We start from the raw sequence: 17,486 nt of genomic DNA, 5'->3' as shown, positions 1-17,486 counted from the left end.
ATGTTGTAACTACAGCTATGGCATCATATAAAAACACCTCAATACACTCTACATGTGTGTGTTTCCTCCTACTTACGGTCAGTGATGGAGAGGGATCCGGCTGCTGTAGAAAGAGACCTATAATCGTGTGGTTGAACCTCTGCTAATCTCCGTCGTATTGGGCTGAAAACACCCCTCTGATCTGATGAGACTATCACAACATACAAGACACACTTCTTTCACAAGCACTTAAACAACTACACAACCTTACACAGACACTTACTATTACTCCTATTGAAAAACACTCTATATTCTCTTTTGTGAGTCTCTTCTGCTCTAGTTTGTGTCCTAAGCCATCTATACTTTAATCTTCAAATGTTGTGTAACGGATATTTTTGGCTCTCATGAGAAATTGCTTATGATTTTGTTCATTTGTAAATCACAGGATGAAAGCGTCTGCTAAATGAATAAATGTAAATGTAATCCACATCATCAGCTACACATCTGGCTGAAATGTTTAGAGCTGAAGTCACTGTCACGCTTCTCTGCTTCTTTACACATTAAAGAGATTCTGCTTTTTCTCCATAAAAGAATAAATGAACTAAATATCTGCATCAATACTGGTGCAATAATGAACAATCAATTAAGCATAATGTGATGATAAATAGGATGGAGGCATAATTGTAATTATAAAGAACATAAATGCAGATTTATTAATTAACAATAAGTGACTATAAATAACCGTCAATAATGATATAAATATAATAAATAACTATAAATAACTGTCAATAATCAAATAACACATTTAATCATTTAAAAAAAGCTTTTTTCAAGGAATGTGTGTACCTGAATTCTCAACTTCAAAATCCCAAAATATTTTAAAAAGGCACTGAAAATAATACAGTGACTGGACCATCTCAAGTCTACACTGTCCAGCTAACTACTCTCTCTGTGTGTGTGTGTGTGTGTGTGTGTGTGTGTGTGTGTGTGTGTGTGTGTACTATGGAAGGTAAACAGTCCATCAACTGTTTGATTACCGACATTCAAAATATCTTCATGTGTTCAACAGAAGAAAGAAACTCATACAGGTTTGAAACAACATGAGGGAGAGTAAATGATCCCTTAATTATTGGTTGTATGGTTAGCGACACATGCCTTGTTATTATCAATTCATTAAAGGTAAAAGTGCCTGTCTTTCGTTTTCAGGTAGGCTAGATACAAATTATATAATGCCTTAAATATTACAATTTTGTAAAGCAAATAGTAAACGTATCATACCCAGCTAACAGGGAACGTTCTCAGAACATTGGCTAACGTTCTCTGAAGGTTCTCTGAAAGTTATCAAAAAACGTTCTTGGTGTAACGTTATTATAACGTTGTTCCAACGTTATATGACATTGATAAACGTTCTAAAGACGTTAGCATAAAACGTTATTCTTAGGTTGTTATTGGAACGTTTTAAAAACGTTATTATGTTAAAAATATATTAGTCATCATTACAAATTAGTTATACAGCTTTTTATTCTGCAAATCAACTTCAGAAACTTAATTTGTAAATCCAGTGACACAACTAATGACACAATGCTCTAAAAAACAGTTTTTCGTAAATATTTGTTTTTTTTATTGTCAGAAAAAATATCCCAGATTATAAAAGAATTATGCCTATTCAACATGAAATAATTCAACAGGTATACCTCCTCCTCCAGGCATCTTGAGCACGACGACCAGGAGAGACAGATGTTCAATGTTGCATGATTTAAATGTTTGATAATCTTCTAGCTCCTCCTGACCGAAAATCACCCTCAGCCTTTCTGGACCTGACAAAAAAATTAAACCCAGATTTACAAAGATTAAATGATGATAAAATGTAAGCTTTTTCCAGAAGAATGCAAAGATTATAAAATATCCCATCAACCTACCGTTTACTCCGGGAAACAAACTTAATGCTTTTTGCTTCAGCTCTCCAATGGTGAACTTTTCAAACTCTTCACTTGATGACGCCACAGATAATGCTTTAATCGTATTTTTATTAATCCTGACGCGGACTTGAAAAGCCATTTTGTTTCTGTTCCTGTTCCAAATAATTTTTCTGACTAATATAGTAAAAAGCAGGAAATGATGGCGGCTTCACAAACATCTTTTGCTTTCACTTCACTTTAAATGTGCAGTATGCGAGATTTACAACTAGCGTTTGAAATGGGTTCTGCAGTCAGAGGTAGTGAGGAGAACTCCAGACTGGAGTTTATATCCTGTGCGTCGCACAAAACAAGCCCTGAAAGAGAAGTAGCCTAGCTACTTCCCACGCATAAGTTGTGACTTATGGTGCGTTCACGTGCTATGGAAAATATGATATTTCCACTTGAGAACTGGTATTTACCAGCGTGTTGCGTTCAAGTGCTTTTGTTGTCGTTAGGGTTGCCAACTTTCTAAAATGGAAATAAGGAGGGAGGGGAGGGGAGGGGGGAGGGGAGGGGAGGGGAGGGGGGAGGGGAGGGGAGGGGGGGGGGGGGGGGGGATGTGGTAGTGACATGCCCCCTGAAATTCATACATTTTATATCATATTATAATGCAACTTATTAGGCCTATATATTTATGGAATAGCAAAGTAGGCTTAATCAATATACAAGACACAGATATATAAAGGCTATCATGATCATTTTGCCAAAAATGAACAATGTATTTGTTTAGATTATAATACGTTTTATTTTTAACTTAAACAAATACAACATATAACATTCGAAACTCATCGGCTTAGACTGCATTTGAAGAAAAATAAACACAACAGTTTTCTGTAGCCTTGTGCAAACTTATTCAATGGAATTAGACTTCTAGAATGTTCTTTCCGGTGCAAAATTAAAAAAAAAAAAAAAAATTAGTAGTTTTTCTTATCATAGCCTACAAATGTCTTCGGAAACACATTTTACTCGATTTACTGAAGCCTGTAAAATGCATGTGCAGCTGCACAGCTTGCACATTGAGCGTCTGGCTCGCTCAGGCTGCGCTGCGGCAACTGCACATCCAATGGCGCGGGCGCCTCTGATGTTCGACCAATGAGCCAACTCTACGTCATTACACGTCAGAGCCCGTCAAGGTGGCGCCAAGTCCCCGAATTTGCCATTATAGCAGCGGGTCTTAGTTCATTCATCATAGTCTGTCTGACATATATATTAGAAGCTATGCGTCTGTCATGGATTTGCACTGAATTGATTCTCAAAAATACGGAACAAAGTGCGTTCCGTATCAGTTCAATACGGAACAAGCCTTTTATGTGTCAAATACGGAACGATTCCGTATTAGGCTATACGGAACGGTTGGCAACCCTAGTTGTCGTAATGTGGTAAAAAAAGATGGAGATCCAGACCTGTTATTTAGCTAAAACTATTTTAGATTGCTTAAGTCATCTGCTACAGCAAGAAAATGATTTATCAAAACTCAAACGGTAAATAATATGCTGTATATTTTCTAGATCATGAATAATATTTTTACCATTCATCACGACTCTCACGTTGCTCTTCGCCATTTTGAAAAGGTCAAAGGTTATCTCATCTCGGCAACTCGTCTCGTGCATCAAAATATTCCAATATTATGAAGCTGCAGACTCGGAGCCTGCATCTACAGTCCCCCACCGAGAGTCCCGCATTCTCAGACCCCTCGTTTTTCGAACACAGCGCCTCCTGCTGTTCGAAGGATCGTATAACACCCGCACACAGAGTACACGCTTATCCAAATGCAATTAAAAACAGGATGCAATATTACGGTCTCCAAATAAATGATCCAATAAATATTTGCGTTCCCTGCTTAATGCATGTGCCAAAAAAAAACTCATTGCGATGGAAGGGATACAATTACAGATTGAACTATCTTCTGAAAAATATTATGTGATATTATATTGCTACAATGTTTTTTTTTATATATTTTTATTCAAATTCCAATTTTTCTTTCAGTTCAACCTATAATGGTCTAATTAACATTACCATGCTAACATTACAAAATCTGTTTTTTGATATTTTGAATGCGAAGCAAAACAAATCAGAATAGACAAAACACCAATAATAAACAATTCTGTACTTTATTTAATGATCACCTAAACATCATCTTGCTGTAAAGAAAAAAGGAAGAAAAAACTGTGTTCGTGACTTTACTTTTCGTCTTCAATTGCATTAAAAAAAACTAATTTATAAGTCGCTTTGCATAATCATAAAATGATATGTTGCTGGGTTCGGCAGGGGTGACTCCATCGATGTATCGTGCACCCTGGAATAGCCTACAACCATAGACAGTAAAAGAAATGGACAGAGCGATCTCATTGGAACTCAGTTGAGACAGTTGAAGCCCATTTTTAGCGATTTCTGAGCACTTCCGTTCCTGACGCGCAGACTCAAACCGACTCAAACTAAGCTTGATGACGTGAGCAACCTGTCTGACAGACGTTACTCTTCTAGTAGCTGTGCCAAGAGGAATCTGAATCATTCCCTTCCGAAACTTGCAGAGCCGGAGATCGTGAGTATTAGCTGTCCATGAGCTCGCAGCAGGAGCAACTTTACAACTCTCTATGGGCTTCTCCCTTGACTTTATGCCTCGACGTCCCCCGATTGCGCGCGAGCTTCTCCTCCTGTCTGTACGGTCATTTCTGTACAGCGCGACAGAGAGTCGAGTGGTTATGACGCAATCGTTAGCCTATTTTTACTAAATCTGTTTCTACGGGGCCATAATGTAACATAGAAGGTAATGGAGCCCTTTATACATTGTCGTGTTTCTTTAGAAATAAATAATGGACAAATGGAGTCTTTAAACGCCTCAGATGTAAAGTTATTCGCTGTCAAAGTGACGCCAAAATGAATGGGAGTCAATGGAAATGCTAACGCAAGTGAAGTTCTGCTACAAGATGGCGGCACCCGGCGGGCTTCAACTTCCGGTCGATGGATTACCCCCTTGGTTTGACTCGCCGCGTCAAAAACTATCCGACCAATGAGATTGGCGCTTTTGCTCACGTGTCTGGAGCTTCTGAAGTTACAGTAAAACACAACTTGGGGGCGCTCAAACACAAAACGGTCTTGCCGAGCACACATGCGTAACGCCGAAGAAGATATACGCCAAGTAGCATCTACACTGCCGGGAAGAAATAAGACGAGGAAGATGCAAGGCCAGATGAATGTAGAGCTGCTGGTCTCGTTGCTGTCGGAACATAAAGAACTATATGACAAATGCGACAGCGACTACAAAATAGGACTATTTCTGTTTTACATTAAGCGCCATCTAATGTCAGGGAATGAATTTGCATGTTCACTCGGCTCATCGTCAGCGAAAATCGCTTGGGTGTGAACACAAAAAACGCGTTGAAAAACGCTGGCGAATAACGCGCGTCGATATTCGTCCCGGTGTGTACGAGCCTTTAGGCTGCAGCCTATAGGGACCCCACGTGTTCAGGGGGCCTCGGATTGGCCAGACAAATATTTTTATTTATTTTTTACTTAAGCGCGAACCAGGCACGGCACGGCGCCGGGATTCCAGTTTGGATGGGCCAGACCAATTGTGAACGTTAAATTAAAAACGTTATCTAATCACTGTTTAACCTAATAAAAATTACTGACTAATATACTGTTAAATTATCTGTGACTATACATAATATAGATTTTAATAGCTTGATGCTCTTTAAATATTTTGTTGCATTGAAAAAAGGTTTCGGTGCATAGGACAGACCTATCCGCGATCGCTCTCCGTGGTTCTGATCAAAGAAGAGCGCTTTGGAATCTCCATTACGCATCATAAGCATCATTCCTGGGCTGCGTTTCCCGATAACGTTGTCTCTTAGCGCGCTACGAAGACTCTTAAAAGGTGCTCCAGAGTGTTTGTATGCATGGCTCAGAGTTTACTTACAGGTGCATATTCTCCCGTCGAGTGTGTTTTCTTTTATAACGGTGCTTCACGTGCTATGGTAATTATGGTAAATACCAAAAGCCGACGTGGAACATGAAGGTATTTGTGGTATTTTCCACTGGGCAGCTCTAGAATATTTGAGTAGTATGAAGCTGCAGACTCGGAGCCGCTGCATCTACAGTCCCGCACCCAGAGTCCCGCATTCTCAGACCCCTCGTTTTTCGAGACAGCGCCTCCTATCAAATTGGATCGGATAAACATGTGAAGAACATGTGAAGAACTTAAAGGTGCCATGTGGAATGTCTGCCAAAAAATAAATTCATATTCCACATATTCCATACCAGATGGGGGCAGTATACCTCCAGAAAGTTGGCCTACTCTAGTCTGTTTTTTAGTTTCGATTTGTTAAGCTTCTAAAACCGTCAAATCGTCCGCTTTGTCCCGCCAAAGCCTATTTTGATCGGTGAATGATGTAGAATATAATGACTGCTGCGCTTGACAGGGCGCATAACGAGCAGAGAGAGAGAGAGAGAGAGAGCGCCCCGGCCGCGCGCGCGCACTCTCACGTCTTCAAACAACACGAGCGCAGTGCTCCTGCTCTCTCTCTCCCTCGCGCATATTAATCAAATCAATTGACACGATAGTAAGACCGCAGTTCATTTGGTGATTAGAGACTCAATGAACAACATCTCAACACTAAATTATAAAGGCCGGTCGACATCAGGTTCAAGTACGCCCACAAGCCGTGCGAGTTATTCGTGTACTGCAGTTTGGCTGGTGGTTATGTATGTTGCCCGCATACCGCCTCCCATGGCCGAAACTGGTATTACGACACCAGTCGGGCCGGCGCTAGTAATTTAGCATGCTAATTTAGGTTTATATCTCGGCAGCACTATAACTTGTCAATTTTTTAATGACATCATTGCACTTATTTCTTCTCATTCTTTTGATGCGTGTAGCTCATTTTTTGGATAATTTTACCTCAATTTTGACATATGGCACCTTTAAGCCAAAACGTGAGTAGGCTATCTTCAATTTTATTTAGCGAATCGTAGTAGCCTACTCGTTTGATTTATTTTTTAATAAAACTAATTTAGCTCATCGATACAACATATGAATAGTCCATTTAATATTTGTAAAGATAGTTTGTAACAAGATTTGAGCCGTTAATGTATGTTTTTTCGCCCTCTTCCCCCCGAAAATATTTTGATAGCTAACGTTAGCCTTTAACCTTGGACTTTTTGTATGTCATAAATGCTGCAGTGATGTCCACTGCCCATTCTGTGCCCCATATATTTCAAACCCACAAAGTTGTCCAAAGTTCAAAAACATCTCAAGGGACACTTCAACAGAGCAGTGCAACATGAAGGTAACATTTGCAAACATCTTTTTTCTTTTTTTTTCTTTCTTTTTGAAACATCATAAGACATGTGCTATCGGGCCTATACTGTTGTAGGCAAGGGGGTAATCCATCGACCGGATGTTGAAGCCCGCCGGGTGCCGCCATGTTGTAGCAGAACTTCACTTGCGTTAGCATTTCCATTGACTCCCATTCATTTTGGCGTCACTTTGACAGTGAATAACTTTACATCTGAGGCGTTTAAAGACTCCATTTGTCCATTATTTATTTCTAAAGAAACACGACAATGTATAAAGGGCTCCATTACCTTCTATGTTACATTATGGCCCCGTAGAAACAGATTTAGTAAAAATAGGCTAACGATTGCGTCATAACCACTCGACTCTCTGTCGCGCTGTACAGAAATGACCGTACAGACAGGAGGAGAAGCTCGCAGGCGATCGGGGGGACGTCCCGTCAAGGGAGAAGCCCATAGATAATGAGTCCATAAAAGCAACGGAATACTTACTCCTGCTCACTCACGCCAAAGAACTCTTTGCTCAAGTTCCCCGTCTCTGCAAGATTAACGTTGGCAGTTTTCACGCACAGCTACTAGAAGAGTAACGTCTGTCAGACAGGTTGCTCACGTCATCAAGCTTAGTTTGAGTCGGTCTGAGTCTGCGCGTCAGGAACGGAAGTGCTCAGAAATCGCTAAAAATGGGCTTCAACTGTCTCAACTGAGTTCCAATGAGATCGCTCTGTCCATTTCTTTTACTGTCTATGAGTCAAACTAAAGAAACGAACCCGAGGCGTTTTTAAAAAAATGACGCTTTTACGCCTGCCGTTTTTCGTGTCGGTGTGCACACTCACATTGGCGCCCTTTGTTTAGTCACAAGGCGTTAAACGTCGGCGAATATCGCGCGCGAAATTCGTCCCGGTGTGAACAGGCCTTAAGCCTGTGCATTAATCCGCGCCTGGGCTTGGCGACACCAATCGTGATCTGGAGTTAAATCGCTTTTTGGTCACTTTTAGACAGAAAATGTAACCCTCTGGTGCTCTGGAGAATTTTCTGTTTTGAATTTCTAAAAATCACAGCTTTATCAGAATGGTATGAAATTTGGTAACTTTTGTGGGATTTGGAATGTGAACACAAAAAAATTAGGACAAAAAATAGTCACACTTGTGCTCTTCGGTCAAAAATGACCAACCATTGGAAATTAATGGGAAATCGACAAAAACACAAAAATTCACTACAAATCGGCCACGATCAGAAAAGAAAGTGCTCTGCGATGAAGGGGTTAATTATAAACACAAATTGTTGGGTTACTACCATACTTGAGTCAGGAGACTGAAATAAGAGGTTGAAATGAGATCAGATCCAGATGGATTAAGCTGTGATAAAGCATTCCTGTTTATTTTTGTAATTGTGTTACAATGTTACATGTAATAAAATGCTTTCTCTGTATTCAGGTTTGACTGTAGTATAGGCTACTTCACATCAAATTTCTATTTTTTATAAGCCTTGACAAAAAGTATTATTTCACAATTTCTAGAAAAATACATTCAAATCCACATCTTAAAAGTAAGTAATTTTGTCCAAAAACTACTAGAGAATTCACAAGCCTCTCCATAGAGAGCTATACAGTAACACTATGAAATTACATGTTTTATTTAATTTTCTCTCAACACATGGCGCTGATCTGACTTGAATTGAATGAAATACAATTGAATAAATTAATTACTAAATTAATAACTGCATTGATTCTAAAAAATATTGTAAAAAATCAGAAAAAAAAAATTTATTTTCAAGGGAAAAATTAACCATAAATATTGCATACATATTAATCCTCTCAAATTACAAAAGAAAAAATATTATTGCACAAAAATACACTACATTGGTTTTACTGGGGTTGAGGAAGTTTCATTTCAAGGCGAAGATAACACGTGCTTCACCCAAATGAGGAGTTTAAAGAAAATTATACATATACAGCAAAATAATACAAATCTAATTTCACTCACTAAGTCTATCACTTGAAGCAAACATCCATCCCTTAAATGTCCACGGCAGCGAGCGCGTTGGGCCGTTTAGTGAAGCAGCCCACGGCAGATGTAGGAAATAATGTTCCTTATTTACCGTTTAAATACATAAATTAATGATTTAAAATGTGTTTTAGATCTGATATGAACAATTAGATTAAATATACCATTCTCATTAATGAAGTTAAACACTAAAATTGAAATCATTACTAAGATGTTACATTTGTTATATTCTAATAAATATAAATATTTGTAGTGGATGCAATGCTTTTGAACACCTTTCCTGTGGCAAGTTGTGTTTTAATGTTTTCACGAAAGAGAGAATATTGCTAATAATAGCAACTTGTCTGAGGAAATATTTTCATGAAAAATAATGCACAATAAGGCCTGTTTCCATTCAAAATGTAAAGCATTAAAAATACTATTTGGCCAGTGGAAAAGATTGAGAAAAACTTTCCATAAAATGTATTTGATTTATTTATTCAAAACAAGGCAAGGATCGGCTACTAAATGATTATTAGCAATTTGACGCACATCCATATCTCATATTTTTCTAATGTCCTGTACCATTAAACATGGTATCACGTGAATGAATATGCATATGCAAATGATATGAGGATCTGCATAGTAAAACGAGGCGTCGTAAGCTCATATATGGTTCCGCTGACTGGGTTTATAAAGGGAATTTTGCGCAGGTTCTGGCAATTCAATAGATGGGTCTATAATTTAGTTCGAGAGACAATAAAAGTACAGGTTGATGTTCTGTCTGGCTCAAATTTAGCTAACCACGTGTGGGTTTAGTTGCCCTAGTCTTCTCTTTACCCGCTCTATCTTTTTTTTACAAATTTTTTTTTTTTACAAAATGTCACAAAATGTAAAAAAAGAAATAATAATAATCCTTAGGAAACCAATAGGGCCTTGGGCCCTAATAAAAGGGCATCAATAAGTGAGTTATATTCAGTCAGACTATAAGCATGGTAATATCACATGCATTAAAGTTCAGGTGTGTTTTGTGTTTCTCCAGCTGGAGTCTCTTTATGAGACTTTATTATCCATCACACTTACATCAGTTAGAGAACTGATGATTATGGATATAAAAAAACGGTAAATTACTGGAAGGACTAGAGTAACAATGCTGTGTGATATTTACACTTCAATTTGGCAAAATCTTGAAGTACACAGAGAATAATATGATATCCGATATATAGATTTATCTGCAAATATATAAACATGTCATTTAAAATAAAATAAAAGATTTAATTTTCTTTAAAATAATGGGAGACTTGCTTCTAATGTAGTCTTTAAGCAGTCACCACCCCCATGATACAGTAGTATTTATTTGCCTTGGCGCGAGTGTGCATGGATTGCGTGAGTTATAGTCATGGCCAGGTTTTAAACAAATAAAGCAAAACTCGTTCTTACATCCAGGGCATTCCATGTTATTACATCCTCTAGTATTGTGTTCGATCAGCATTCCACACGATGGGCATTTACGCATTTTTGGACACTGGACATCATTTCCTAAGTATGTCAAAGAGATGATTGGACAGTCTCTCAGCAGTTCCTGATCACCACTTTTACATCCCTCATTTCCACACTGATCAGCTCGAGGTCGAGCTCCTCTCCACTCTCTCAGACACTGCCAGCAGAACTCATAGATTCGTCCGGTCTTCACTGTGCAAACTAAGCACTGCACACAGAGATTGGAGACACCCGACCTTTCAATGAAGGTGCCACAACCAGGACACTGAATATGGACAGAGAAAAGAGAGTGTTAGATAATCTGATTATCATCCATCTCTAACATGAACTCGCTTATAAAGCTTGTGTTCTTCTACTTCAGCAACACTGCACATCTTCTCCTTACATGTTCAGAGTCACACACACACACAACCTCTATCATTATTATTGAGCTTCTTCCTGTTTCTAGATTCTGACTGTAGTGACACTATAGTTTAGTATCATGACAGAATCTCTGCAAGATTTCTTTCATCTCTGCCTTTAAAGCTCAATTAAAACCTTCCTTTTCAGTATAATCATAAAATAAGGCAGAAATGTAGGCTACTTACATCCCTGAAGTCGATGATCTTCTTGGCAGTTTTCGTCCCGAGCTGTTCCTCGAAACTCAGTTGCTCTTCAATTGTGAGTTTGGCCAGTTTTCGCACTTCATCGTACGGCCATTGTCTCATACACAGCGGACATCTGAACTCAGTCGATCCCTGAAATTACACAGCAGAGCTTATGGTTAGTGTTCATAGCATTATTATGGTATTGGAATGATCTTCATAAAATAAACATCACAAATGAAGTTCAGATTGACTCACATCGTTCAGTTGAGCTCTGCAACAGTCAGTCAGAGACTGTGGGTCAGTGACGTGACCGCAGGATAACACAGCTCTTAAAACACCTGGATCATCATCATATTCATCTGAAAGGTTTACAATGCTTTATAAATGACAAGTTATTATACTGTCTCATATTTAAAAGCATGATTTTATTCTTTAGTTTCACAGTCCACTTCCAGTTTGTATTAAGGCCTGTTTACTTGAGAACATTGCATACACAAAAGAAAACCACGGTAATAACTTAAAACAGGAGGCTAAACACGGACTACAACTATCGCAGTCGTTAATATCGGATTATTAGGATATACATAGGATTAAAAACATATATATCGGCGCAATGCATGATTTCAATCCGTACGCCACTAACCACTCGGTGAGTTGCACAGTTTTGAGAACGAACGTTAAGGGTGTTTTAAGTAGGGCTGTCAACTTTAGTCGTTTAGTCGACTAATCGGTCGATGCCGTCTTGGTCGACTGACGTTCTTATTGGTCGACCAGTCGCATTTTTTTTCTTTTCTTTTTTTTTACCAATAGAAAGAATTTTTCAATGATTTACTCCTTGATATTTATTCCTTTATAAGCAGTTATATATTACTGTATTCTAAATATAATTAGCCTATGGTTTATCCCCAACTTTAAATGCTTTAATTTAGGCTATTTTGTAACAGCGCCACAGTTTAGCGCACACACATAGAACAGTCGGTTCGCACCTGTGGCTGGCTGCGCTGCTGCTTCGTGCTCAGTAAGGGATATAGGTAGTTTAGCTGTATTCATTCAGTTAGAACGCTACTTGTTTCGGTTTTTATGTTTTTATACACTATATGTTTGTATCTCGATGCGGCGTGGACGCACTTGGAAAAAAAAGAGCGCGTCGCACCGCGACCGTTGCTTCCATCATTAGCGCACACCGCGCGCCTACATTTGAAATCGAACTTGAGCGCGCAAAAGACGTGAGCAGTCCCGGCTTTATCATGCTGACTTAATAGATTGTGTTTTCTTGATATGTTTTTGTTTTTATTTGTACACTTGACGCATTTGAAAATAGCCTAAATAATGTAACAAAACGAAAATAAACCTATATGCGGTCCTACAATACAGCCTATTATTATTAGGAATGTTTTTTAGGCTCTTTGGTTTTTTGTGTGTGTTTGTTTTAAAACTCCTAGATCGGCTGGACAAAAGTTAACCCATAGCTTTGAAAGTAAAGAAGAATATAGGCCTACAGCCTGTATAAACGAGAGCTTTTGTTAGGATTTTTCATTGTGGCAGATAGCAGTTATATTTTTTGTAGCGTGTGGTGTGGTCAGGTGCGCGATTGTGACTGTTACTTATAGACCTAGGAGGACAGAGCTCCTCACTTTTTGCAGTTTTTCAAAGAATTGTATTATTATTATAGTTTTATGTATTTTTGATGTTTTTTCGTTGTTGTTTTATAAATGCTCTATGACAATTGTAAAAAATTGTTCAATCAAAACATTGTTTTTTTTTTTTTTTTTTTTTTTTAGTCGACTAATCGTTGCGCAGGACAAGACTTTGGTCGACTAAGGATTTCTTTGGTTGACTACAGCCCTAGTTTTAAGAAGGCTACATGTTTGAGCATGCCGGTAGACATCCACTCTGAAGCGCTCAGAAGCGAGTCTAAAAGAGTCAAAAAGTCGAGACAGGACCCATCGTCAAAATGTCTGTGTCCACCACTCTAGTTCATCCAAAAGACACTAGAAAATAGACTCAAAGTGCTGAATACCGGAATTATCCTTTAAATAAGTCAATCTTTCTTTTAATAACGCTTTTCACAGTTCGTCGTTTCAAAGCAGCTTTACGGAAAAGCCCTCCACAAATAAACCTGGTGCTTTATACTATCAGGAAGTCTATGAACTAGTGTGACTAAAGTCAGCTTGCGCACAAAATACATTAGCGTATCATTACAATTATATACAAAACCTACCGAGATCGTTTGGTTTTGACACCAGTTTGATACCTTTGTCGAATGGAGTGAATTTCTTCATGTCTTCAGACATTTTAAACTACGTCTCAATTCCGTTCAATTGTTTGTTTTCACTTTCAGTTCTCTGGTGACGGTTTTTTCCATCAGCTTTCAGCTTGTTAGCGTGTCTCAGTCAGGTGTCCCTCCCAGAGACTTCTTCTTCTTCTTCTTCTTCTTTTCTATCATGGCGGATTGCAAGCAACTTAAGGTGCATACCGCCACCTACTGTTCATGAGTGTGTAGCAACATTGTTTTACATCTATTAAATTCTATTTTTTAATTTTGTATTCTGAAGATAAATAAATAATGCTTTCCTTAATCTATAAATATCTTTTATATTTCCTTTATTTCCCAATAATCCTTTAAGACTCCATTCTTGGCCTGTCCTTTCAACTACTCTTCTCAATTTCTCCCTTTCAGGTTCATATGTTTTACAGTTCATCAATACATGTTCTATATTTTCTATCTCTCTAAATCCTTCACATTTATCATTATTTTTCCTCCCTATTAAATATAAATTGTCATTTAAATAAGTATGACCTACTCTTAATCTGATCATTATTATTTCTTCCCTTCGGTTTCTCTCATTAATATTTCTCTTTACTACTGACTTTTGTACTTTATATAATCATCTTCCTTTTTTATCTTCATTCCACCTTTTTTGCCAATTTTCAATTTCTTTCCTCTTAATAAATGATGTTCCTTCCCCTTTCCCTAAAGGAATTGTAATTGCTATTGCCTCCTCTAAAGCCCTTTTTGCTAATTTGTCTGCCTTTTCATTTCCTTTTACCCCTTACCCAACAAAACCAAATATCAATGCCACCCCTGTATAATCTAAATAAACTGTGCTGAATTTCTAATACTAAATCTTTCCTATTACTTCCTTCTCCCTGAATACTTTCTAAAGCTGCTTTGGAATCCGTGCATATCACCACCCTATCTGGTCTAACCTCCTCAACCCATTGTAAACTCAATATAACTGCCACCATCTCTGCTGTGAAAACTGATAGTTGATCTGACATTCTTTTAGAAATGTGTATTTTGAACTCAGGAATATATATTCCCATTCCCACACACCCTTTTAAATTCTTAGACCCATCTGAATATATTTTAAGGTAATTATAATAAGAGTTTCTTAAATATATATCAGTCTGTATTCCTATTTCGTTTAAATTCCATTCATTTTTCATTTTAAGAAGTCTCATGTCTACATTTATCTCAGGAAATAACCATGGAGGAACAACACTAATTGGATTACATTGTGCTATTTCCTTATCCTCTAATCCAAACTCTTTAATCAATTTGCTTATAACCCATCCAAATCCATTACTATGGAACTTTGAATATTCCCAACAAGTTTTTAGAATTGTTGAAGTTACATTTTCATCCATACTACTTTTAATTTTCATCCAATATACTAAACCTAATTTCATTCTTCTCATTTCCAGTGGAGTTTCTCCAGTCTCTACTAAAAGAGCATTGATAGGTGTTGTTTTCACTGCTCCTGTACATATACGTAAAGCTCTTGTTATGTCCGATGTATGTCTAGGGGTCAGAACGTAACAAAGTTTATGATTTTAAAGAGCAATAGTCAGGGCCCTGCCACAGTACCACAACAACGAAGTTCTTTTCAACAATTTTATTCAAAAGTGAACACAACAATTTACTTAGAGAGTAAATTGGGAATGAAACAAAGACTTCAGGAGGGGGCAATGCCAAAATAACAAACAGAAGTTTAATCTGCCTGGGGGGAGTCAATTTCTTACTAAACCTCGTAAAGAAAATACAAATAAACAACAGAAATGTACACTCTCTCCCTCCCTGACCACAAACCAGGAGAAAACAGGGAATAGCAAAATAAAAAATGGCACCCACCTCCCTACAGTTCCCAGACAATAAACAAAGCAAATAATCAGATAAATAACAGCTTAAATGATAAAGCAAAAAGGTATGGACTGGAATGTCTCACAAAGAAGCAACAGTGTGTGGCTCCAGGAATTAACAATAAGCAACAATATAAAGCAACAGTTCTCTAGGCCAAAACAGCAGAAAAGGGCACAGTGTTGCACAGGTCCACAACAAGGAACTCAACAACTGGACCGGGCAGGACACAGACCATGCTCTGGAGAAAGGTTCTCCCTGAATGATAGTTCTGCTGGCTTTTATGCTGTCCCTCCTGGTTGATAAGCAGGTTCAGCTGGAGACGTAATCAGCTACCTGCCAGAGTGGAAAAGTGGGAGGAGCCAAAAGAGAGCAGGAGACACCAAAACAAAGAAAACACACAGATCACAGTACTATGTACTTCGCAAAAATATACGTCCTTGGACGTAACACCCCCACCCATAAGTTACAAACAATACCCTCAAAGAAATGTTTGTAAACTCATGAATTAGTCATTTCCAACAACAGTTTCATACTTGTTATTCACATCATCCTAGTTATCCATACTATATACTCTGGAAAGTGCATCGGCTACAACATTTTCTGAACCTTTTAGATGTTGAATGTCAAGGTTGTATTCTTGAATGATTAAAGACCAGCGCATTAGACGTTGGTTTGAGTTACACATTCTCCCAAGGAATACTAAGGGGTTGTGATCAGTGTAAACCACCACCGGATTACAACTACCACCCAAGTAAACTTCGAAGTGTTGCAATGCTAAGAGTAAGGCTAAAGCCTCTTTTTCAATAGTACTGTACTTCTGTTGACATTTGGTAAACTTCTTGGAGAAGTAACTCACAGGATGCTCTACACCGGCTGAGTCTTCTTGTAGCAGAATAGCACCTGCCCCTGCAGAACTCGCATCCACCTGCAACTTGAAGGGCAGAGTAAAACTTGGAGCAGAAAGGACAGGGGCATGGCATAACAGGTCTTTTACAGCATTAAAGGCATTGTTACAAACATGACTCCACACAAATTTTCTGGAGGTACTCAGGAGTTCTGTCAACGGGGCAACCACAGAAGCAAAGTTCTTACAGAAGCTCCTGTAGTAACCAGTCATACCCAGAAATCGTCTCAATTCTTTTTTTGTTACTAGGAATAGGAAAATTCAGAATGGCAGCAACTTTTGCTTCAACTGGCCTTACTTGTCCTTGGCCCACCTTTTTACCTAAGTAGGTAACTACAGCCTTCGCAAACTCACATTTCACCAAGTTTAACGTCAATGACGCCTTAGACAACCTACTGAAAACTTGGTCAAGACTATTTAGATGGCTTTCCCAACTAGCTGAATAGATCACCACGTCATCCAAGTAGGCCTCACAGTTGGTCACTCCTGACAATACGTGCTGCATTAGGCGTTGGAAGGTCGCAGGCGCATTTCGCATCCCGAATGCCATAACGGAATATTGTAGGAAGTTGTCAGGGGTAACAAAAGCAGAGATTTCTGAGGCTCGAGGCGTGAGTGGCACTTGCCAGTATCCTTTTAAAAGATCCAACTTGGTCACATAACGTGCAGAACCAACTCTGTCAACACAGTCTTCTATTCGAGGTAGAGGAAAAGAGTCTGGCTTGGTAACGTTATTAACTTTGCGGTAGTCAGTGCAAAAGCAAAAGGACGAGTCAGATTTAGGAACCTGCAAACATGGCGAACTCCAAGGGCTTTGGCTGGGGGTAGCAAAACCATGTTGCAACAAATATTCAACCTCTGATTTCATTACTTCGCGTTTATGCGGATTAACACGGTAAGGATGTTGTTTAACGGGCACAGCGTCGCCTACGTCGATGTCATGTAAAAGAACAGTAGTTTGACTGGGAAAATCAGAAAACAAGGTGGGATACCCATTCATTAACTCCACTATATCTGTGCGTTGGTTCTGAGGTAAGTGAGCAAGATACGAGTCCAGGTTACTCAGTACTGCAGAATTGTTTAGACGCATACAAGACATTCGGTCTTCATTTTCAATCAGATTATCCTCTGATGGAC

The 17,486-nt window shown here is 38.5% G+C and overlaps 1 long non-coding RNA gene across 1 annotated transcript; it reads right to left on the bottom strand.

Annotated features, from left to right (window-relative positions):
- Positions 1-3,891: 3,891 nt before the first annotated feature.
- On the bottom strand, positions 3,892-4,211 carry LOC130089863 (uncharacterized). The gene is made up of 2 exons (XR_008807606.1): positions 4,117-4,211; positions 3,892-4,074 (listed from the first exon to the last, which is right to left on the bottom strand). It is a non-coding gene; the product is annotated as an uncharacterized LOC130089863 (long non-coding RNA).
- Between the last annotated feature and the right edge of the window lie 13,275 nt (positions 4,212-17,486).

The sequence above is a fragment of the Rhinichthys klamathensis genome, unplaced genomic scaffold (assembly GCF_029890125.1).
Source record: "Rhinichthys klamathensis goyatoka isolate OS25496 unplaced genomic scaffold, OSU_Roscu_1.1 h1tg000138l_1, whole genome shotgun sequence".
Lineage (NCBI taxonomy): Eukaryota > Metazoa > Chordata > Actinopteri > Cypriniformes > Leuciscidae > Rhinichthys > Rhinichthys klamathensis.
Note: the sequence above shows the minus strand (reverse complement) of the source record. Positions and strands in the feature narration are given on the sequence as shown.